General features: G+C 37.4%; 1 pseudogene across 1 annotated transcript; it reads right to left on the bottom strand.

The window, feature by feature from the left end:
- Positions 1–10,505: 10,505 nt before the first annotated feature.
- Positions 10,506–12,754, bottom strand: LOC148015574 (beta-1,3-galactosyltransferase GALT1-like; annotated as a pseudogene). The gene is made up of 2 exons (XR_015688335.1): positions 11,367–12,754; positions 10,506–11,234 (listed from the first exon to the last, which is right to left on the bottom strand). The product of XR_015688335.1 is annotated as a beta-1,3-galactosyltransferase GALT1-like (transcript).
- Between the last annotated feature and the right edge of the window lie 1,494 nt (positions 12,755–14,248).

The following is a 14,248-nucleotide window of genomic DNA, read 5'->3' as shown; positions in this document are numbered from 1 at the left end:
ACAGTGCAATTACATGTTGAAGATGAAATGTTGTGATTGTGTGGGGTGTGTTAGTGCATGTGGCCCTAGGTTTCATGCATGGAGGGAGCAAGGGGCTAATGTGCATTTTTAGTAGTGGTTAGAGTGCCTAAGTGAGGTGTTAGACATGTAGGTTTGTAGGGAGAAGAGATGGGGGTGACACAAGATATAGTGTGTTACTATGTGTGAGCAATAAGTGATACACACTAGATGCACCTTAGTGCACATATATGACATGCAATCTAATTGGTCTTAGCTATTGTGGTTGCACAATCCATTACAAGATATGCCCCGTGTCCTCGACACTCTATGAGCTCCCCTCTTTTGAACAAGGTGAGGGTTGAGGGTTTGAATGACGTGGCTCCTTACAGTTGTCATATCATGCCTATGTGCACTAATAGATATGTGAGGGATAGAGAATAGCAAGGATCAACTACATGTGCACAAATATGTGCCTATAATAGTGAGGTAGGGTTCACAAGTGCATATTGGGTTTGCACTAGTCTATGTGGGAAAAAGAGTAAAGATGATACACTAGTGCACAAGGTATATGCACATATCCAAAGTGCTATGCACTAGGTTCCAAATGGTGGAAACTAAAGTGATGTTAAGCGAAACTCAACAAACACAAAACACAAAAGGCAAGGCAAAAAAAAAACTCAATCTTTTCTTACATGAAAATTATGTGTCATACTAGTGTGGATTGAACATGTATCATGCTTGTCATAGTTCTTTGGTTGTATTACATTGAAAAAAAGAAAGTGATCAAAACTTTAAAAACTCAAAATACATAATGAAGGAATCAAATACATGGCCATTGTGTCATTGTTTGGTTACATCGAAAAAAAGAAAGGGATTGAAACTTAAAAAACTCAAAATACATAATGCAAGAATCAAATACATGGCCATTGTCTCATTGTTTGGTTGGTTGTTGCTTGTTGCCATTTGATAGTTAGGATCCTTTGCACTTAGATTTAGAGTTCCTTTGCACTAAAAGATCATCATCATCATAGTTCATACTCACACTAAATGTTTGCCCATATTCATAGTTCACTCATACTAAAAGTTCACTCACATTCAAAATTAACAACCCACAAATACATCAAATTAATCCACCCACTCACTCCCACACCTCATCCACTAAGCACTCATATACTGGAATCCACCTAAGACTTGAACTTACGCCACCTAGGTCACATTGCACTTGCACTACCCACTTATACCACCTATGGCTTGCACTAAGCTTGCATGGCCTACCTTGTACTACCTACCTTGCATCATTTAGCTTGCACAACCTAGTTGCACGGTCATGACTTGCACCGTCCACAAACCTAGGACTTTCACCACCTAGGTCACATTACACTTGCACCACCCACTTGCATCACCTAGGTTACTTTACACTCGAACCACTTACACTATCTGTACAACTTGCACCACCCACCTAGGTCACTTTGCACTTGCACTACCCACTTGCACCACTTAGGTCACATTGCACTTGCACCATCCACTTGCACCACCTAAGGTTTCTTTACACTCACACCACTTACACTACCCTCATGACTTGTGCCATCCACCTAGGACTTGCATTTGTACCACCTAGGCTCTTGGTTGAGTATGAACATGCTAAAACCCTTCCTCAAAAGCAATTGCAATCATGGTGACTTATTTATTCCCTCTTATGCTTCTATGACCAAACTCCAAAATCAGTCAACACTTAATGAACTTGAGCAAAATTGAAATTTCTCAAGTCTGTTCTCGTAGAAATGGTTTTCTCATTGGCTTGAGATTGCTTGCAATGGCAATCATCTTATGACAACAGTTGAGCAACGTCATATAGTCAATACGCTTCAATATGATCCAACCTACTATGAGACTGCTTCCTTATATTCTATAATCTTGGCTCAACATCTAGACATGCCACAAAAGTTCAAATACCACCCATTGCTTGATAAGATTCTGAGTGAAGAGGCGTTGCACATTGCCAGTCACTTTGTAGGACCATCCTTGCTTGACAATGTGGTTACTTATATTTGTAAACTAGCTACAAAACCAATTAACTTGGATGCTTTTGCTGATTTGGAGTACAATCCAAATTTCTATGACTAGTGGATCCCAAAAACACAAAATACTGACCCTTGTATATAACTAGCCTTTGTCTTTTTATATATTTTTTCTTTTTTTGCACTAATAAGAGTCAAAGACCCTCTGACTTTTGAAATAATGGTATATCTTCTCTAGGGGTAAGATCAAGGTATGAGATCACGGCTTTTGCTCACAGTACAATGGTGAAATGCAAAAAGTGTTTTTTGTAATTCTTTATATCTTTTGACTTTGCATCCACTACATGGTATTCTCAAGGTTTCACCAAGTGAATGCATGCAACTAATAGGTGACCCAACAATGCAATACACTTCATGTTTCAAGCCAACATCATCAACAGTAGACTCTTTCTTTGAAGCTTTCATGATATGGCAACATCATGACAACCAGATCGTCTAAGAGACTCACACAAAGGCAAAGACATCTGAGCATCATCAATACCAACTCCCAATTTCTTCATCCATCACATCCCTTGACTATAACATACAATGGTCATCTACTTCTTGAGGGAAAGTCACGCTTGCTTCATCAATATTACAAGTCTTCATCACCTACTACTAGTACTTCTTCACCAACTCTGTATCAATAATGAGGCAAGTGCTTTTAAGGTCCAAGGCTCAATCTTCCATTCCCATGTGTACACTTTGGTGCACAACTCCATTCTTTGAGCTAAGTTTACTATTCCTCAATCAGCCTTTCGATCTCTTATACTTCCACTTTGGTTTTGTAAGGTTGCTAGCCAACTTATTTGATATTATATTATTCCAAAAGCAAAGTTTTCTTTAAAAAGAAAGATACAAAATGAGAAATGTAGAAAGAAAAAAAAAGGCAAGCAAGAAAAAAAGGAAAGGAAAATGATACATGCACTGCAACATACTTAGGGGTCCTCAAGCTAGGTATATCTAATGGCTTTGGTCAATTGGATCTATCTTTAATCCCCTAGCTGCTTTTACATTTTCCCCCGCATTTACCTGGGACACATGTTGAGGGCTGAATTGACTTTTTTTTTTCTGATTTTTGTTATTTTTGTGAGCTTAATGGTTGATTTTAAGGATTTATTGATTTATTTTGGATGTTTTGGAAGTATTTTGAAATGCATTGGGATGGGTTGATTATGTTCGAGAATCTCATGATGGTTTTTGATTGAGATATAATGTTCTAATAGGTTCTGTAATGTGTATATTTGGTTCTGATATGGTCTCTTTTGCCTCTATTTTAATCTATTTCTTTATGTTTGTGAGGTTGGGATTGTGAACAAGTCTTTTTAGGAATGATTGAGAGTGTGTTGTATGGTTTTAGATGGTTTGAAGTGGTTTTTATTTAAGCTATATGGTTCTTATGCCTTCTTTAGACCTTCTAAAGTGTTATATAGAGCTTCTGTCTTTGTCCTGTAAGCCTCTATTTGTTTTTGTATCTATTCTGATGGATGGATGTTTAGCTTGAGAAATGTTTTGCAATCTTGAAAGAGGAAGAATACAAGCTCCAAATAGCCTATAACGTTGGATCCAAAGTCATCTTTTCTTTTAGCTTTTCAAAATTCTTAAATTTCCATAGTTTTCCATCTAAGAGGCACTCCCTTCTTTTGCAAAGCATGCAATGGAGATGCAATTTTAGCAAAAGTGTGAATGTACCATCTAAAATAAGAATATAAGCCCAAAAAACTATGAATCTCATGTACATTTGCAAATGTGACCATGACTATATTGCCTCTACCTTTGTAGGATCCATTCATACCCCATCAACCGATATAAATGCCCCAAAAAGTGGATTACATGCAAAAAGAACCAACCTTTCTTGTCATTAATACTAGTCTATGTTTACATAACTCATTGAACACTCTGTCCAAATTATGTGCTCCTCATTCTTTGAATGCACTATTATGTCATCAAAGAATGTACCCATGAAATTTCTAAGTGGTCTAAATATCCTGCCCATAATTTGATTAAATGTGGTAGGAGCATTCGTAAGCACAAACAACATGATAAAAAACTCAATCTAAAACATATCCTAAATTTTCTTTTTAGCACATTCTCTGGCCTTACACACATCTAATGATACCCACTTTTCAAATCGGTACGGCTATAAATAGATGACCCCTGCAATCTATCCATAATGACATCAATCCTTGGAATTTAGAATCGATTCTTAATCATCACCTTATTTAATACACAATAGTCAAGGCACATACACCATGAATCATCCTTCTTTTGCATCGAAAGCACTTACAAATAGCAAGGAGATGAGCTAAGTTGAATCGGCCCATTTTCCAATAGCTTATTGACTTGGCTCATAATCTCCCCATGTTGGGCTACACTCACCCTGTGTGGTGGCTTATTAAGAGAGCTACTCCCAAGGATTAAATCTATACCATGATCTTCTATTATTTCAGGCAATAACTCCCCTTGAAATGATGGAGAGAAAAACCATCATGCATTTTAAAAAATGAAATGCAATCCTTATCCAACAGACACATCTCCAATATTCTCATTATCATCTTTATCTTTAGCAAATACCATACTTTGTCGAAAGCTCATTTTATATTATTGAGAGATGGTAGAAGTTGTTAGAACATGGACAAACTCTCTCAATTTTACATCCAATGTATGGGCCTTGCCCTTATGAGTGATAAAAAGTTGCAACTTTGTCATGATACGAATGTATAGCCAAAGCTTCCCAATGATAGGAGTGATAGACTCTATATACCTCTTGCATGTCATACTAATCTCCCCCATGTCATACTAATCTCCCCGATGGGAGCCATAAAAAGTTGCAACTTTGTCATGACACGAATGTGTAGCCAAAGCTTCCCAATGATAGGAGTGATAGACTCTATATACCTCTTGCATGTCATACTAATCTCCCCCATGGGAGCCATCTCATCCTCTCTTGCATGCCATACCAATCTCCCCCATGAGAGCCATTTCATTCTCTTTGATGCCAAGACAGGCAGCTATGTTTGTAGAGAAAATTTGAATGTGCACCATGATCAAAGAAGATTAATATATGCTAATTTGGTACCTTAACCCATGCCTTGCAAAGTTCTATAGCATCATTATTAGGTTAAACTGCCACCACATCAAGGACTAAACTAGTCAAAGTTGCTGTCAATTGGGACAGTCCCTTGCCATGTTACCCTCTTGTTCACAAACAAAGCATTTATTAGCAATCATTAGTTGTTTACACCTTGCCGCCGATTTTCAAGCCTTTTCTTGCAGCATTTGCCTCTTCTCAATCATATTTTCAAATTTGGAATTTTCTCAACCTTGGACACTTTTTTGGATGGCTTCACATTTCGTCCTTTAAGCCCAAAGACTTTCCATGCATCAAAGCATCAATTGTACATGCCATCTCAATAAGTTATAACATAGTGGTCACTGTGATCTTTATGCAAAAATCCCTAAATGACCCTGGGCAGCCCCCAACAATACTTATTAATTTTCTTCAAAATAGGGACATCATAATAAGAAGTGACCAACAACAATGCCTCCCAAAACATCTTATTATATTGCTCTACATTTTTGTATTCTGATGCATCCAATTTATTCTAAGCAAGCATAGTATCCACTTCAAATGTACTTGTCAACGAACTAGAAGCAAACAATTGCTTAATGTATACCCATGTTGATGGTGCTCTACCTTGCATCAAAAGTATGGGCCACCACTACAATGCATTTCCTTTCAAAAATGTGGTTGCATTTTGAATCTTAGAGACCACACATTACAACAAGAAATAAATACACAAATTTCCAATGGCAAACTTTACCACTTAAACTTGGATAGCCACCAACACCAAATTGATCCCAATAATTGGCACCCCTTGTAGTATTTCTTCGTCTTGTATTACTAAAAGGTTAAAGTATGCTTAGACACAAGGTAATCCCCTTCAATGTCCAATACAATTACTGTCAAAAATGACTGGCACTTTGTAAAATCAATTTTCTCCTTAATTTTACCGTAATCTGAACATAGTTGGATCATCAAACTCTTGCATGCATGCCACAATGATTTGAGAATGGGATACCTCTTGAATCAACTACAAATTTCTTGCCTTCAGCTGTTACATCAAGTACAAGATCTTTAGTGATTGGGCACAACTCTCAAGGTAGTTACAAAAACCCTACTTTTTGTTGTAAAATAGGATTTTGACATCAATTTATTCTTTTGCTATTCACCCAAACTTAGAAATGGCTGAGAACTATTGAGGGAATATTAGAGGATGAGAGAGAAAATAAGCTAAAAGGAGTATCTTTGAAACAATAACTCAAAGGTTAAAATAATTAATTGATTAAATCAACTAAAATGAGAAAGCCAACTGCACTTGTTCTATTGCATTGTGTAATCAAGTATCACCCATCTTAGAGCTTATATGATGGCTCCTTTGTCCCCCAACCTCTAAATGCTAGAATCACCCTTAGTCAATCCCCCAATAGCCTTCTCGCAACTTCCATGGTTAATTTTAACAAAGGTGGTAGTTTCTTTTACCATTTGGCCGCCTTTTAATTGTAATTTTTAGCAATAATTTAACAAATCATTTTAATTTATAAAAATGAATTCATCATTTATTTGACCCTTCTCAAGAACTTAGCTAATACCCATTCACAATTAATGTGATAACCCCTATGGGGTATTTAATTGCCCAAACATTAATTGACTTTGAACTAGCATTAACTTATTAATTAATACCTACTCTACCAATGTCACCATGGGACATTTTTACGGCCCAAAAAATGGGCTAGATCCATGCTAACACTAACCACCCACAAGTATCTATCCAACATAACTTTCAACTTTTAGCAATGTCACCCAACCACCACTGATCACTTGGGGTAACTTAATTGACTTGTACTTCACACATGGACCTCAAATGTGCATAATGTAATAATGCCAAAGCTAAGCATTGCAAGTGTACATCCCCATAACATGGAGACTCTTTCGAGGAAAAAGTTTGAAGTCTTTCACAAGGTTTTACAATCATTATCCTTTTGAGATTGATCTACCATAGCCCTATAAAGGTTCACATCATTCACTCCAAAAGGGTTTATAACACTTGTATTTCTCCTGGTTGTTTTAGTGTGAAAAGTCTTTTACACACATGCACTTTTTGCCTTCATGTTGAGGAGGATACCAACATCCTCAAGAGAAGAATAGAAGCCTAACTCAACTAGAGTTGCAACATGTTTGTAATCCTCACATTAAAAACATTGCAATAATTATCCAATGTACATCCCACTCAACAATATCAGACTAGATACCAAGATAGAGTGCAACTAGCCAACATCTATCAAAGCAAATGCTTGTTGTAAATCAATCTTAAATGCTCAAACTTTCAATCTTAAATACAAGATCAAAATGAGAAAAGCATGCTCCTTTTATCTGAAGGGTGCTCTTAGTCAACTTGTTCTAAAAGCCTAGACCAATCAAATAAGAATGAATATTCTCATACCATGCTCATGGTGTCTACTTCATCCAATACAATACTTTCTACAAACAATAGACTTTCTTTCCATACCCTCCTATATAAGCACTAGTAGTTGGCTAACATAGATTTCCTCATTCAAGTCACCATGAAAGAAAGTAGTCTTAATGTGAAGCTAATGTAAATTCCAACCATGATATGTAGCCAAAGCAATGACTATATGGATGATCATCATACATGACATGGATGCAAAGCTCTCCTTGTAATCAATGTCATATCTCTAAGCATAACCCTTTTCCATGAGCTTAGCTTTGTAGCCATCAATGCAATTTTCAATCATCATAATCTAGAATTGTAATTGAGGGAAAATTAAGTTGAGAATGTGTAGGAAAGTTGTTGAATTTATTGCACTGGTGCATGACATTAAGCAGATACATAGTCAACAATCTTTAAGAATGATTTGAACAATGGCATAATCAAATCAAACATATCTTCAAGGCCAATAGTTGGCTGATTTTTGCAATCACATAAAGGATTTTTTAAATCTTCAACAATGGCATCTCTACTAACAAGCACTTTGTCTGTGACCACTTAGTACAATCAATAGCCTTTGATCTCAATATTATAGTTAATAAAAATACATTTAACCATTTTGTCCTACAATTTTTATCTTTTGAGACGGAACACCAGTGTAATCAAGACAAGCATATAGCAAGTTGTATGAATCACATCCAACTAATATTTATATAGCAAAGGCTTTTCCTTGAGTATATATTTGGTCATCTCCACTAAGAGATCTGTTCTTACATTTGACAAGACCATTCTGTTATAGTATACAAGAAGACATAGTACACTAATGAATAATATCCCTAGAAAAAATAAATATTACAAATTCTTATAACTAGACTTAATAAAAAAAGCACATGCTATAAATCTTCTCTATATGCCTAATTGAAGTTTGAAAAAGGAATAACTGATGTAATCTCATCTATAAGTGCAAAGAGTAACCAATTAACAACCACCAAAGTTTTCAACCATAGTAATAAACTGTTAAAAGCTTGAGAATATCTTTGAATTAGCCTTCAAGCCAACCTCCCAAGTGTGGTATGTGTGTCATCAATGAAGGTAACAAAGTAGACATATCCACTAAGAGAGAGTGTGCATACGACCACGTACATCACTATACACAAGCTATAATTTTTGTGTGGCATCCACACTCCCATCCTTGGAAGAGTTGAAACTATACATTTTGCCCAAGCAAACACTCCTCATATATGTGCTTATAAGACACGCATTTCATGCAAATCATAGGCCATATCATCCCTATACAAGCATGACAAGTGATCAAAAATCAAGTATTCAAACGAAGCATGACATAGCTCAACAATAGATAAGTCAAAAGCATCCACAACCATAGCATTCAAATGACACTATCATAAACATCAAGTCTATACACACCACAACATGGAAAACCAATGGTAACAATCAATCATTATCATGTGTATCCTTAACCACACATTATGACCGAACAAATCTAGCTTCACAACCACTAGTGATAATGACTTAACACTAATAATAGATTCATTCAAATGCCAAGTACACAAAACATCATTTGAGGTGGCAATATCCCCATTTACTACAATATAAGGATCTTTCCAATGCCTTGGAGTGCATAAATAGCATTGTTAACACATGTAACAGTGCCCTGTGTAGCATCAACCAAAGAAATGAAAAGATGCTTAGATGAGGTGATGTACTTGCTAGCACCACTATCATAATACCAATGTTGTTCGTTATCCTCTACTGAAAGGCCTATATCTTATATAGTAGAATCATAACATGAGAGGTCACCCTCTACTTTATCTATTGTTCATAAAGGATGGCACTTTTCAACACTCCCTCAATCCGCCCCCATGAGAGTCCATGCTTGTTGGACATTTTTGCACCTTGAGCACCCATATCTATATCATCTTCTTCACTCATTCACTTTCAGCATTCATTCATTCACCACATACATATCTCCCTTTTGTTGTGTTGCATTTTGCCTAAGTACTCTATTCTAATCATGTTTATACTCCCTATGTTTTCTATGTGCAAACCCCATAGGTTCATAGGCAACAGAAAGTGATTGTTCACCAATTGAAAGGTGAGGCCTGTAAATAGGCAGAATTGACCTAAAATCCTTTGAACAATGTCACATGCCAAAAACATCAATAGGGCCCAAAATTAGGGACAAAGGACAAAACAACCAAAAGTTAACCAAAGTGATTGTTGGACCCAGACAAAGCTTCTAATGTCCCTCAATGTAGGGCTCACAACTAGGAGAGCACAATGACCGCTAAAATCTCCTACCTCTGCATTTCAAGCCTTTGCCTCGGCTCCTACTACATAGCAGTTGCCCCTCCACACACCTTGACCATCCCATCTTTGTATCTCTCTAGCTCATATGTTTCAATATCCCTTCACTCTCATTTCTTTGAGCATATATTAATTATCAATTTTGTTTGTCCATCTTTATATACTATGTTAGCCCTTGTGTTCTCAAACTTTGTGTTGATATTTAAGTGACAAGTCTAACATAATATCTTGCTAGTAGTAAATATGTGCAAGGTTCTCTAGTTACAATCCACTTGGAGGATCTTTTGCAGGTTGATAACAACATAAAAAATGGACAACCCAAATATTGCTTACACCAAATGTGGCCTCCAATTACAATCAGAATTAGAATTTATTCCACTTGATAATGTAAGAATTAACCTCAATTTAATTATTATGCACTTGCCAAAAATCCAAGTTCCTAACTCGTCCCAGTGGTAAGAAGAATTTGCATGGCAAACTCTAGCAAAACAAGGTCAATGGTTCTCTATGCTCTTTTCTCCTCATTTGTGTACATGTTGTTCACATTGCCATCCTGCGACAACGATGTATATTCTACATTTGAAGTTAGCCACTAGCAACATTAAGATTTGGACACTATATATTCCCATGGAAAACATGGAAAAGTGCTCCTTAAGATCATATTATAATCGAAGCATGAAACGAAATGGAAATGTTGCATCCTTGCCATGAAAGTGCATTGGCACTCCATGGTCTTGGCCTGTATGGTATGTTAGCCCATGTTGCCATGGACCCACATGATATAGTTACTAAGATTTCACACATACAAAAAGCCTTCACATGGTGTTAGCCACAACTAATTTCATGACCTATGACCCCATGTGTGTATCCATCTCATCCTCACTAAACCCTAGAACATTCGTGCACACCTTAATTATCTCATGCCATGACTGAAATGGGTTTGACATTGCCTTTTAACCCGACACCTACAACTAATGATGGTTTCAAGTTCTGGAACAGAAGTTCAGACCAAAGATTAAGTTACAAAGTCTTGCTGGTAACACCTTGAGAATTGAGATAGTCCAGTGCATTCTTCATGATTCAATTCCTTGTGTTTGAAAAAGAATCACCTGTCGATACTCGAAGGAGGTAATGTGCTTTCCATTCACCGTGATGTGAAAGCCTTCCCAACCCACCCACAGTGTAGCTGCAAAAGGTAAACCATTTATAAACGGAAACCATGGTTTTCTGTCACCTCCCTTTTTTGTATGTGGTAGCTTTCCAAGCTTTGTCTCCTCCAGCTCGATGACCTTCTGAACAGCAGCTTTTCCAACCTGCTCACTGCATATATCCAACCCATCCACTGCAAAAGTCCAAAGAGAGCAGGTCACAAAAGAACCAGCATGTGAGCTCTTGTCTTTAAATTCATAAGGAAAACAACAGCAGGAGTATCACCTCATGCTAACAAAATATATATTACTGTGAAAAGAAGCACCTTTTTTTACCTCCTCTAGAGCTGATGGACATCGCTCTTCCTCTCCCCAATCATGAACCTTAGTCCATGTATTCTGGACGATAACAGCATTACCTGAAATCTTGTCACCTTGAAGCCTAACATTGAAATGCAAGATGATGGGATATTCCAATTCTCCAGGCAATTTCGGCCCAAGTAGCTCAATTGCAAAATCCCCCTCTGCACCCCAAGGCATTCCAACTATTGTGATTGAGGAGTCAACAATTAACCCACATGGAATCTCTATTACAGCCTCTTCATCTTTGCCTTCTGAAATACTGACCGAATAAGGGCAATACTTTTCTGATGTGCCATTGGCAGATTGATTCCCCTCATGTAAAGCTTCCAACTTGAGATCATCCATTAGGTCTGCCCAGGATCTCTCAGCCTCTTCTAGTCCTTGCTTGGCTTCAGGGAAGCAATCAAATCAAGTGAATACTGGCATCAGATGCTTCCAGACAGACAAAATTGTAGATTGTGCTACATATGAATTAACTTGTGAAAGAGCCTTATTTATGAATGGTGGATCCTTGACCTTCTCTATCTGCTTTTGAGGCTCACTTGTGACGCTAGCCTCCATAGCATAAACATGAAGAGCACCTTGTGATTAATTTGAGACGATGCTCAAAGAAGAATGATTGTCTAGCATCCCCAGGTACGACTTCACCAAAGGTCCTTCTAAAAGCTCAAATCTTAGCAGTAACATCATGAAAACAAACAAAATTACAAACCCTCCTAGCCACAAGCGCATCTCTGCCAAAGTGAATAGTGTGCATCGCCTTGTTTGTTTCTTGAGCTCGCAGCTCTCTTGTTCCAACAATCCGTTTGTCTTCATGATGCCTGAAACCATCATAGACTACCTGTTTCCAAGCACGAGATCCAGTGAACTATCCTGATTCCTAACGGGCACAACATGATGAGTCTTCTTCCTACACGCCCTGAAATCCCTTGGTGCCTAACGTTGTCCTTTGTAAATGGAACTTATATTTTTTACTCTCTCCAACCATCAGTTTTACCAGCCATCAATAGTCAATTTTTTGAAAGAGCTAAGCTGGACCGAATGCAGGAAACGTAGGCCTGGCGAGGCGCCCCAGCTTGAAAATAACAAGGCAATCACCTGTTCAAACCAACGATATCTGCTGTACGCCTTGGCATCGAAAACCTGGCGGTTCTCCACTTTGTAATGTCATCTGTCGGTTCTCTGTTCAATTGTTAGTCCAGATAAAGCCAATCCACAGGCAGCAGAACAATGACTAATGAAGCAGAACATGCGATTTCATACAAATTACGGGATCTCTCATATCATGCAGCCTAAACTAACGACAAATGCAGAGGCAATGGGAGGCTTTAATGAAAAAAGGGAGGGGAAGAGAAAACGAGAGATTACAAGTGAGAGAGGGGAGGGGAGGGGGTTTTAGTTGAAAAAAGGAGGTTTCGAAAAGGGGGTAGGTTTCTGGAGGTTCGGGGCTTATAGCGAAAATAATATAGTAGTAAAATTAATATTAATATTACAGTCTCCTTACTTTTGGACTCTGGCCACCTGTAGGCGAGTTTAAGCCTATTGGTAAAACAAATGTGCAAGTTTGATGAGGTATTGGGTTCAAGCCTCAAGGGCAGCTCAATGCTAGCCTACTAATATGGAACCCTACATAATACCTTTAATCATGTGAAAATGCATGACCCAAAAAAAAAAAAGGCAAAGGAGACTACTTGCAATTGGCACCACGCCTTACACTTAAGTGTGCATTGGGCAGTCTTGCAAGTTTGATGACATTTAACATCCAAGCTAAGCTCCACACAAGCCCACATATGGATATGTGAATTCACAAGGATAGCCTACCAATGTGGAACATATAGTACCGTTAATCTTGTGAAAATGCATGATCAAAAAATAAAAAGGTGGATAAGACCACTTACAATTTGCACCACGCCTTACACTTAGGCCTACTTTGGGCACTCTTGCAAGTTTGGTGATGCTTAAAATCCAAGCTAAGCTCCATACAAGCCCACATATGCATATATAAATTCACATGCAGCATGCTATTATGAACTTACAATACTACATCCTCAGGTGAGTCAAGAAATGTTGATCCTACATCAAATCCCAACAATATTAGGAAAGAGATGAGGAAGGGGAAGGTCTAAGGGGTAGCATCATGAAAAGGTTGACAAATATGAGAGCGCCATGTGTAGGTTTTACTTATGTGAGTTTGCCAAGTACCCATTTTGGGGGCTACTCTATTGATTACAAAAAGTCTTGTGTATAATAGTATTCGAGTAAAGGAGGCATTTGTACACACAGAATAACTCAACCTTCAACAACTCATGCAAGTAAAATTTACCTATGCATATTCCCTCTTTAAGGACATTTTTAAAAATAAATAAAAGTTTCACAACAAACCTTGGTATTTCCAATAGATTTTCATGGGGGGAAAATGAATATTATTCAACACATATAACAATATAATATACATGTATAATACATATGTATTTAATGATGTGGCATTAGGTAACCCTTGGCCCTAATGGGCTAGTTTTCAATGCATTATCATTTACTTGAAGCTCAATCTTAGCTAAGTATGAGTTTCCAATGCATTATCATATATTTGAAGCTCAATCTTAGTTGAGTAATGAATTTTATTTGTTACTTATGAGACTATGAGAGACCAGATACTAGAGTTCATCATCATAGTAGCAATAATGCAACACATCCAAGGTCTAGTCTCTCAAGTCCTATCAATCATGCTTTGCATCTCTATATTATCCAATGCTCAAAAATAGTAACAACTAGACAGCTTAACTATCATTGTCGAACAAAGCCACCAATCACACTTTATAGAGTTGGCATCATTGTAAACCTTGTG

This window comes from Lygodium microphyllum, chromosome 24, assembly GCF_053477565.2.
Source record: "Lygodium microphyllum isolate KBCC chromosome 24, Lygodium_microphyllum_v1.1.10, whole genome shotgun sequence".
Classification (NCBI taxonomy): domain Eukaryota; kingdom Viridiplantae; phylum Streptophyta; class Polypodiopsida; order Schizaeales; family Lygodiaceae; genus Lygodium; species Lygodium microphyllum.
The sequence above is the reverse complement of the archived record's forward strand: the minus strand, read 5'-3'. Positions and strand labels throughout refer to the sequence as shown.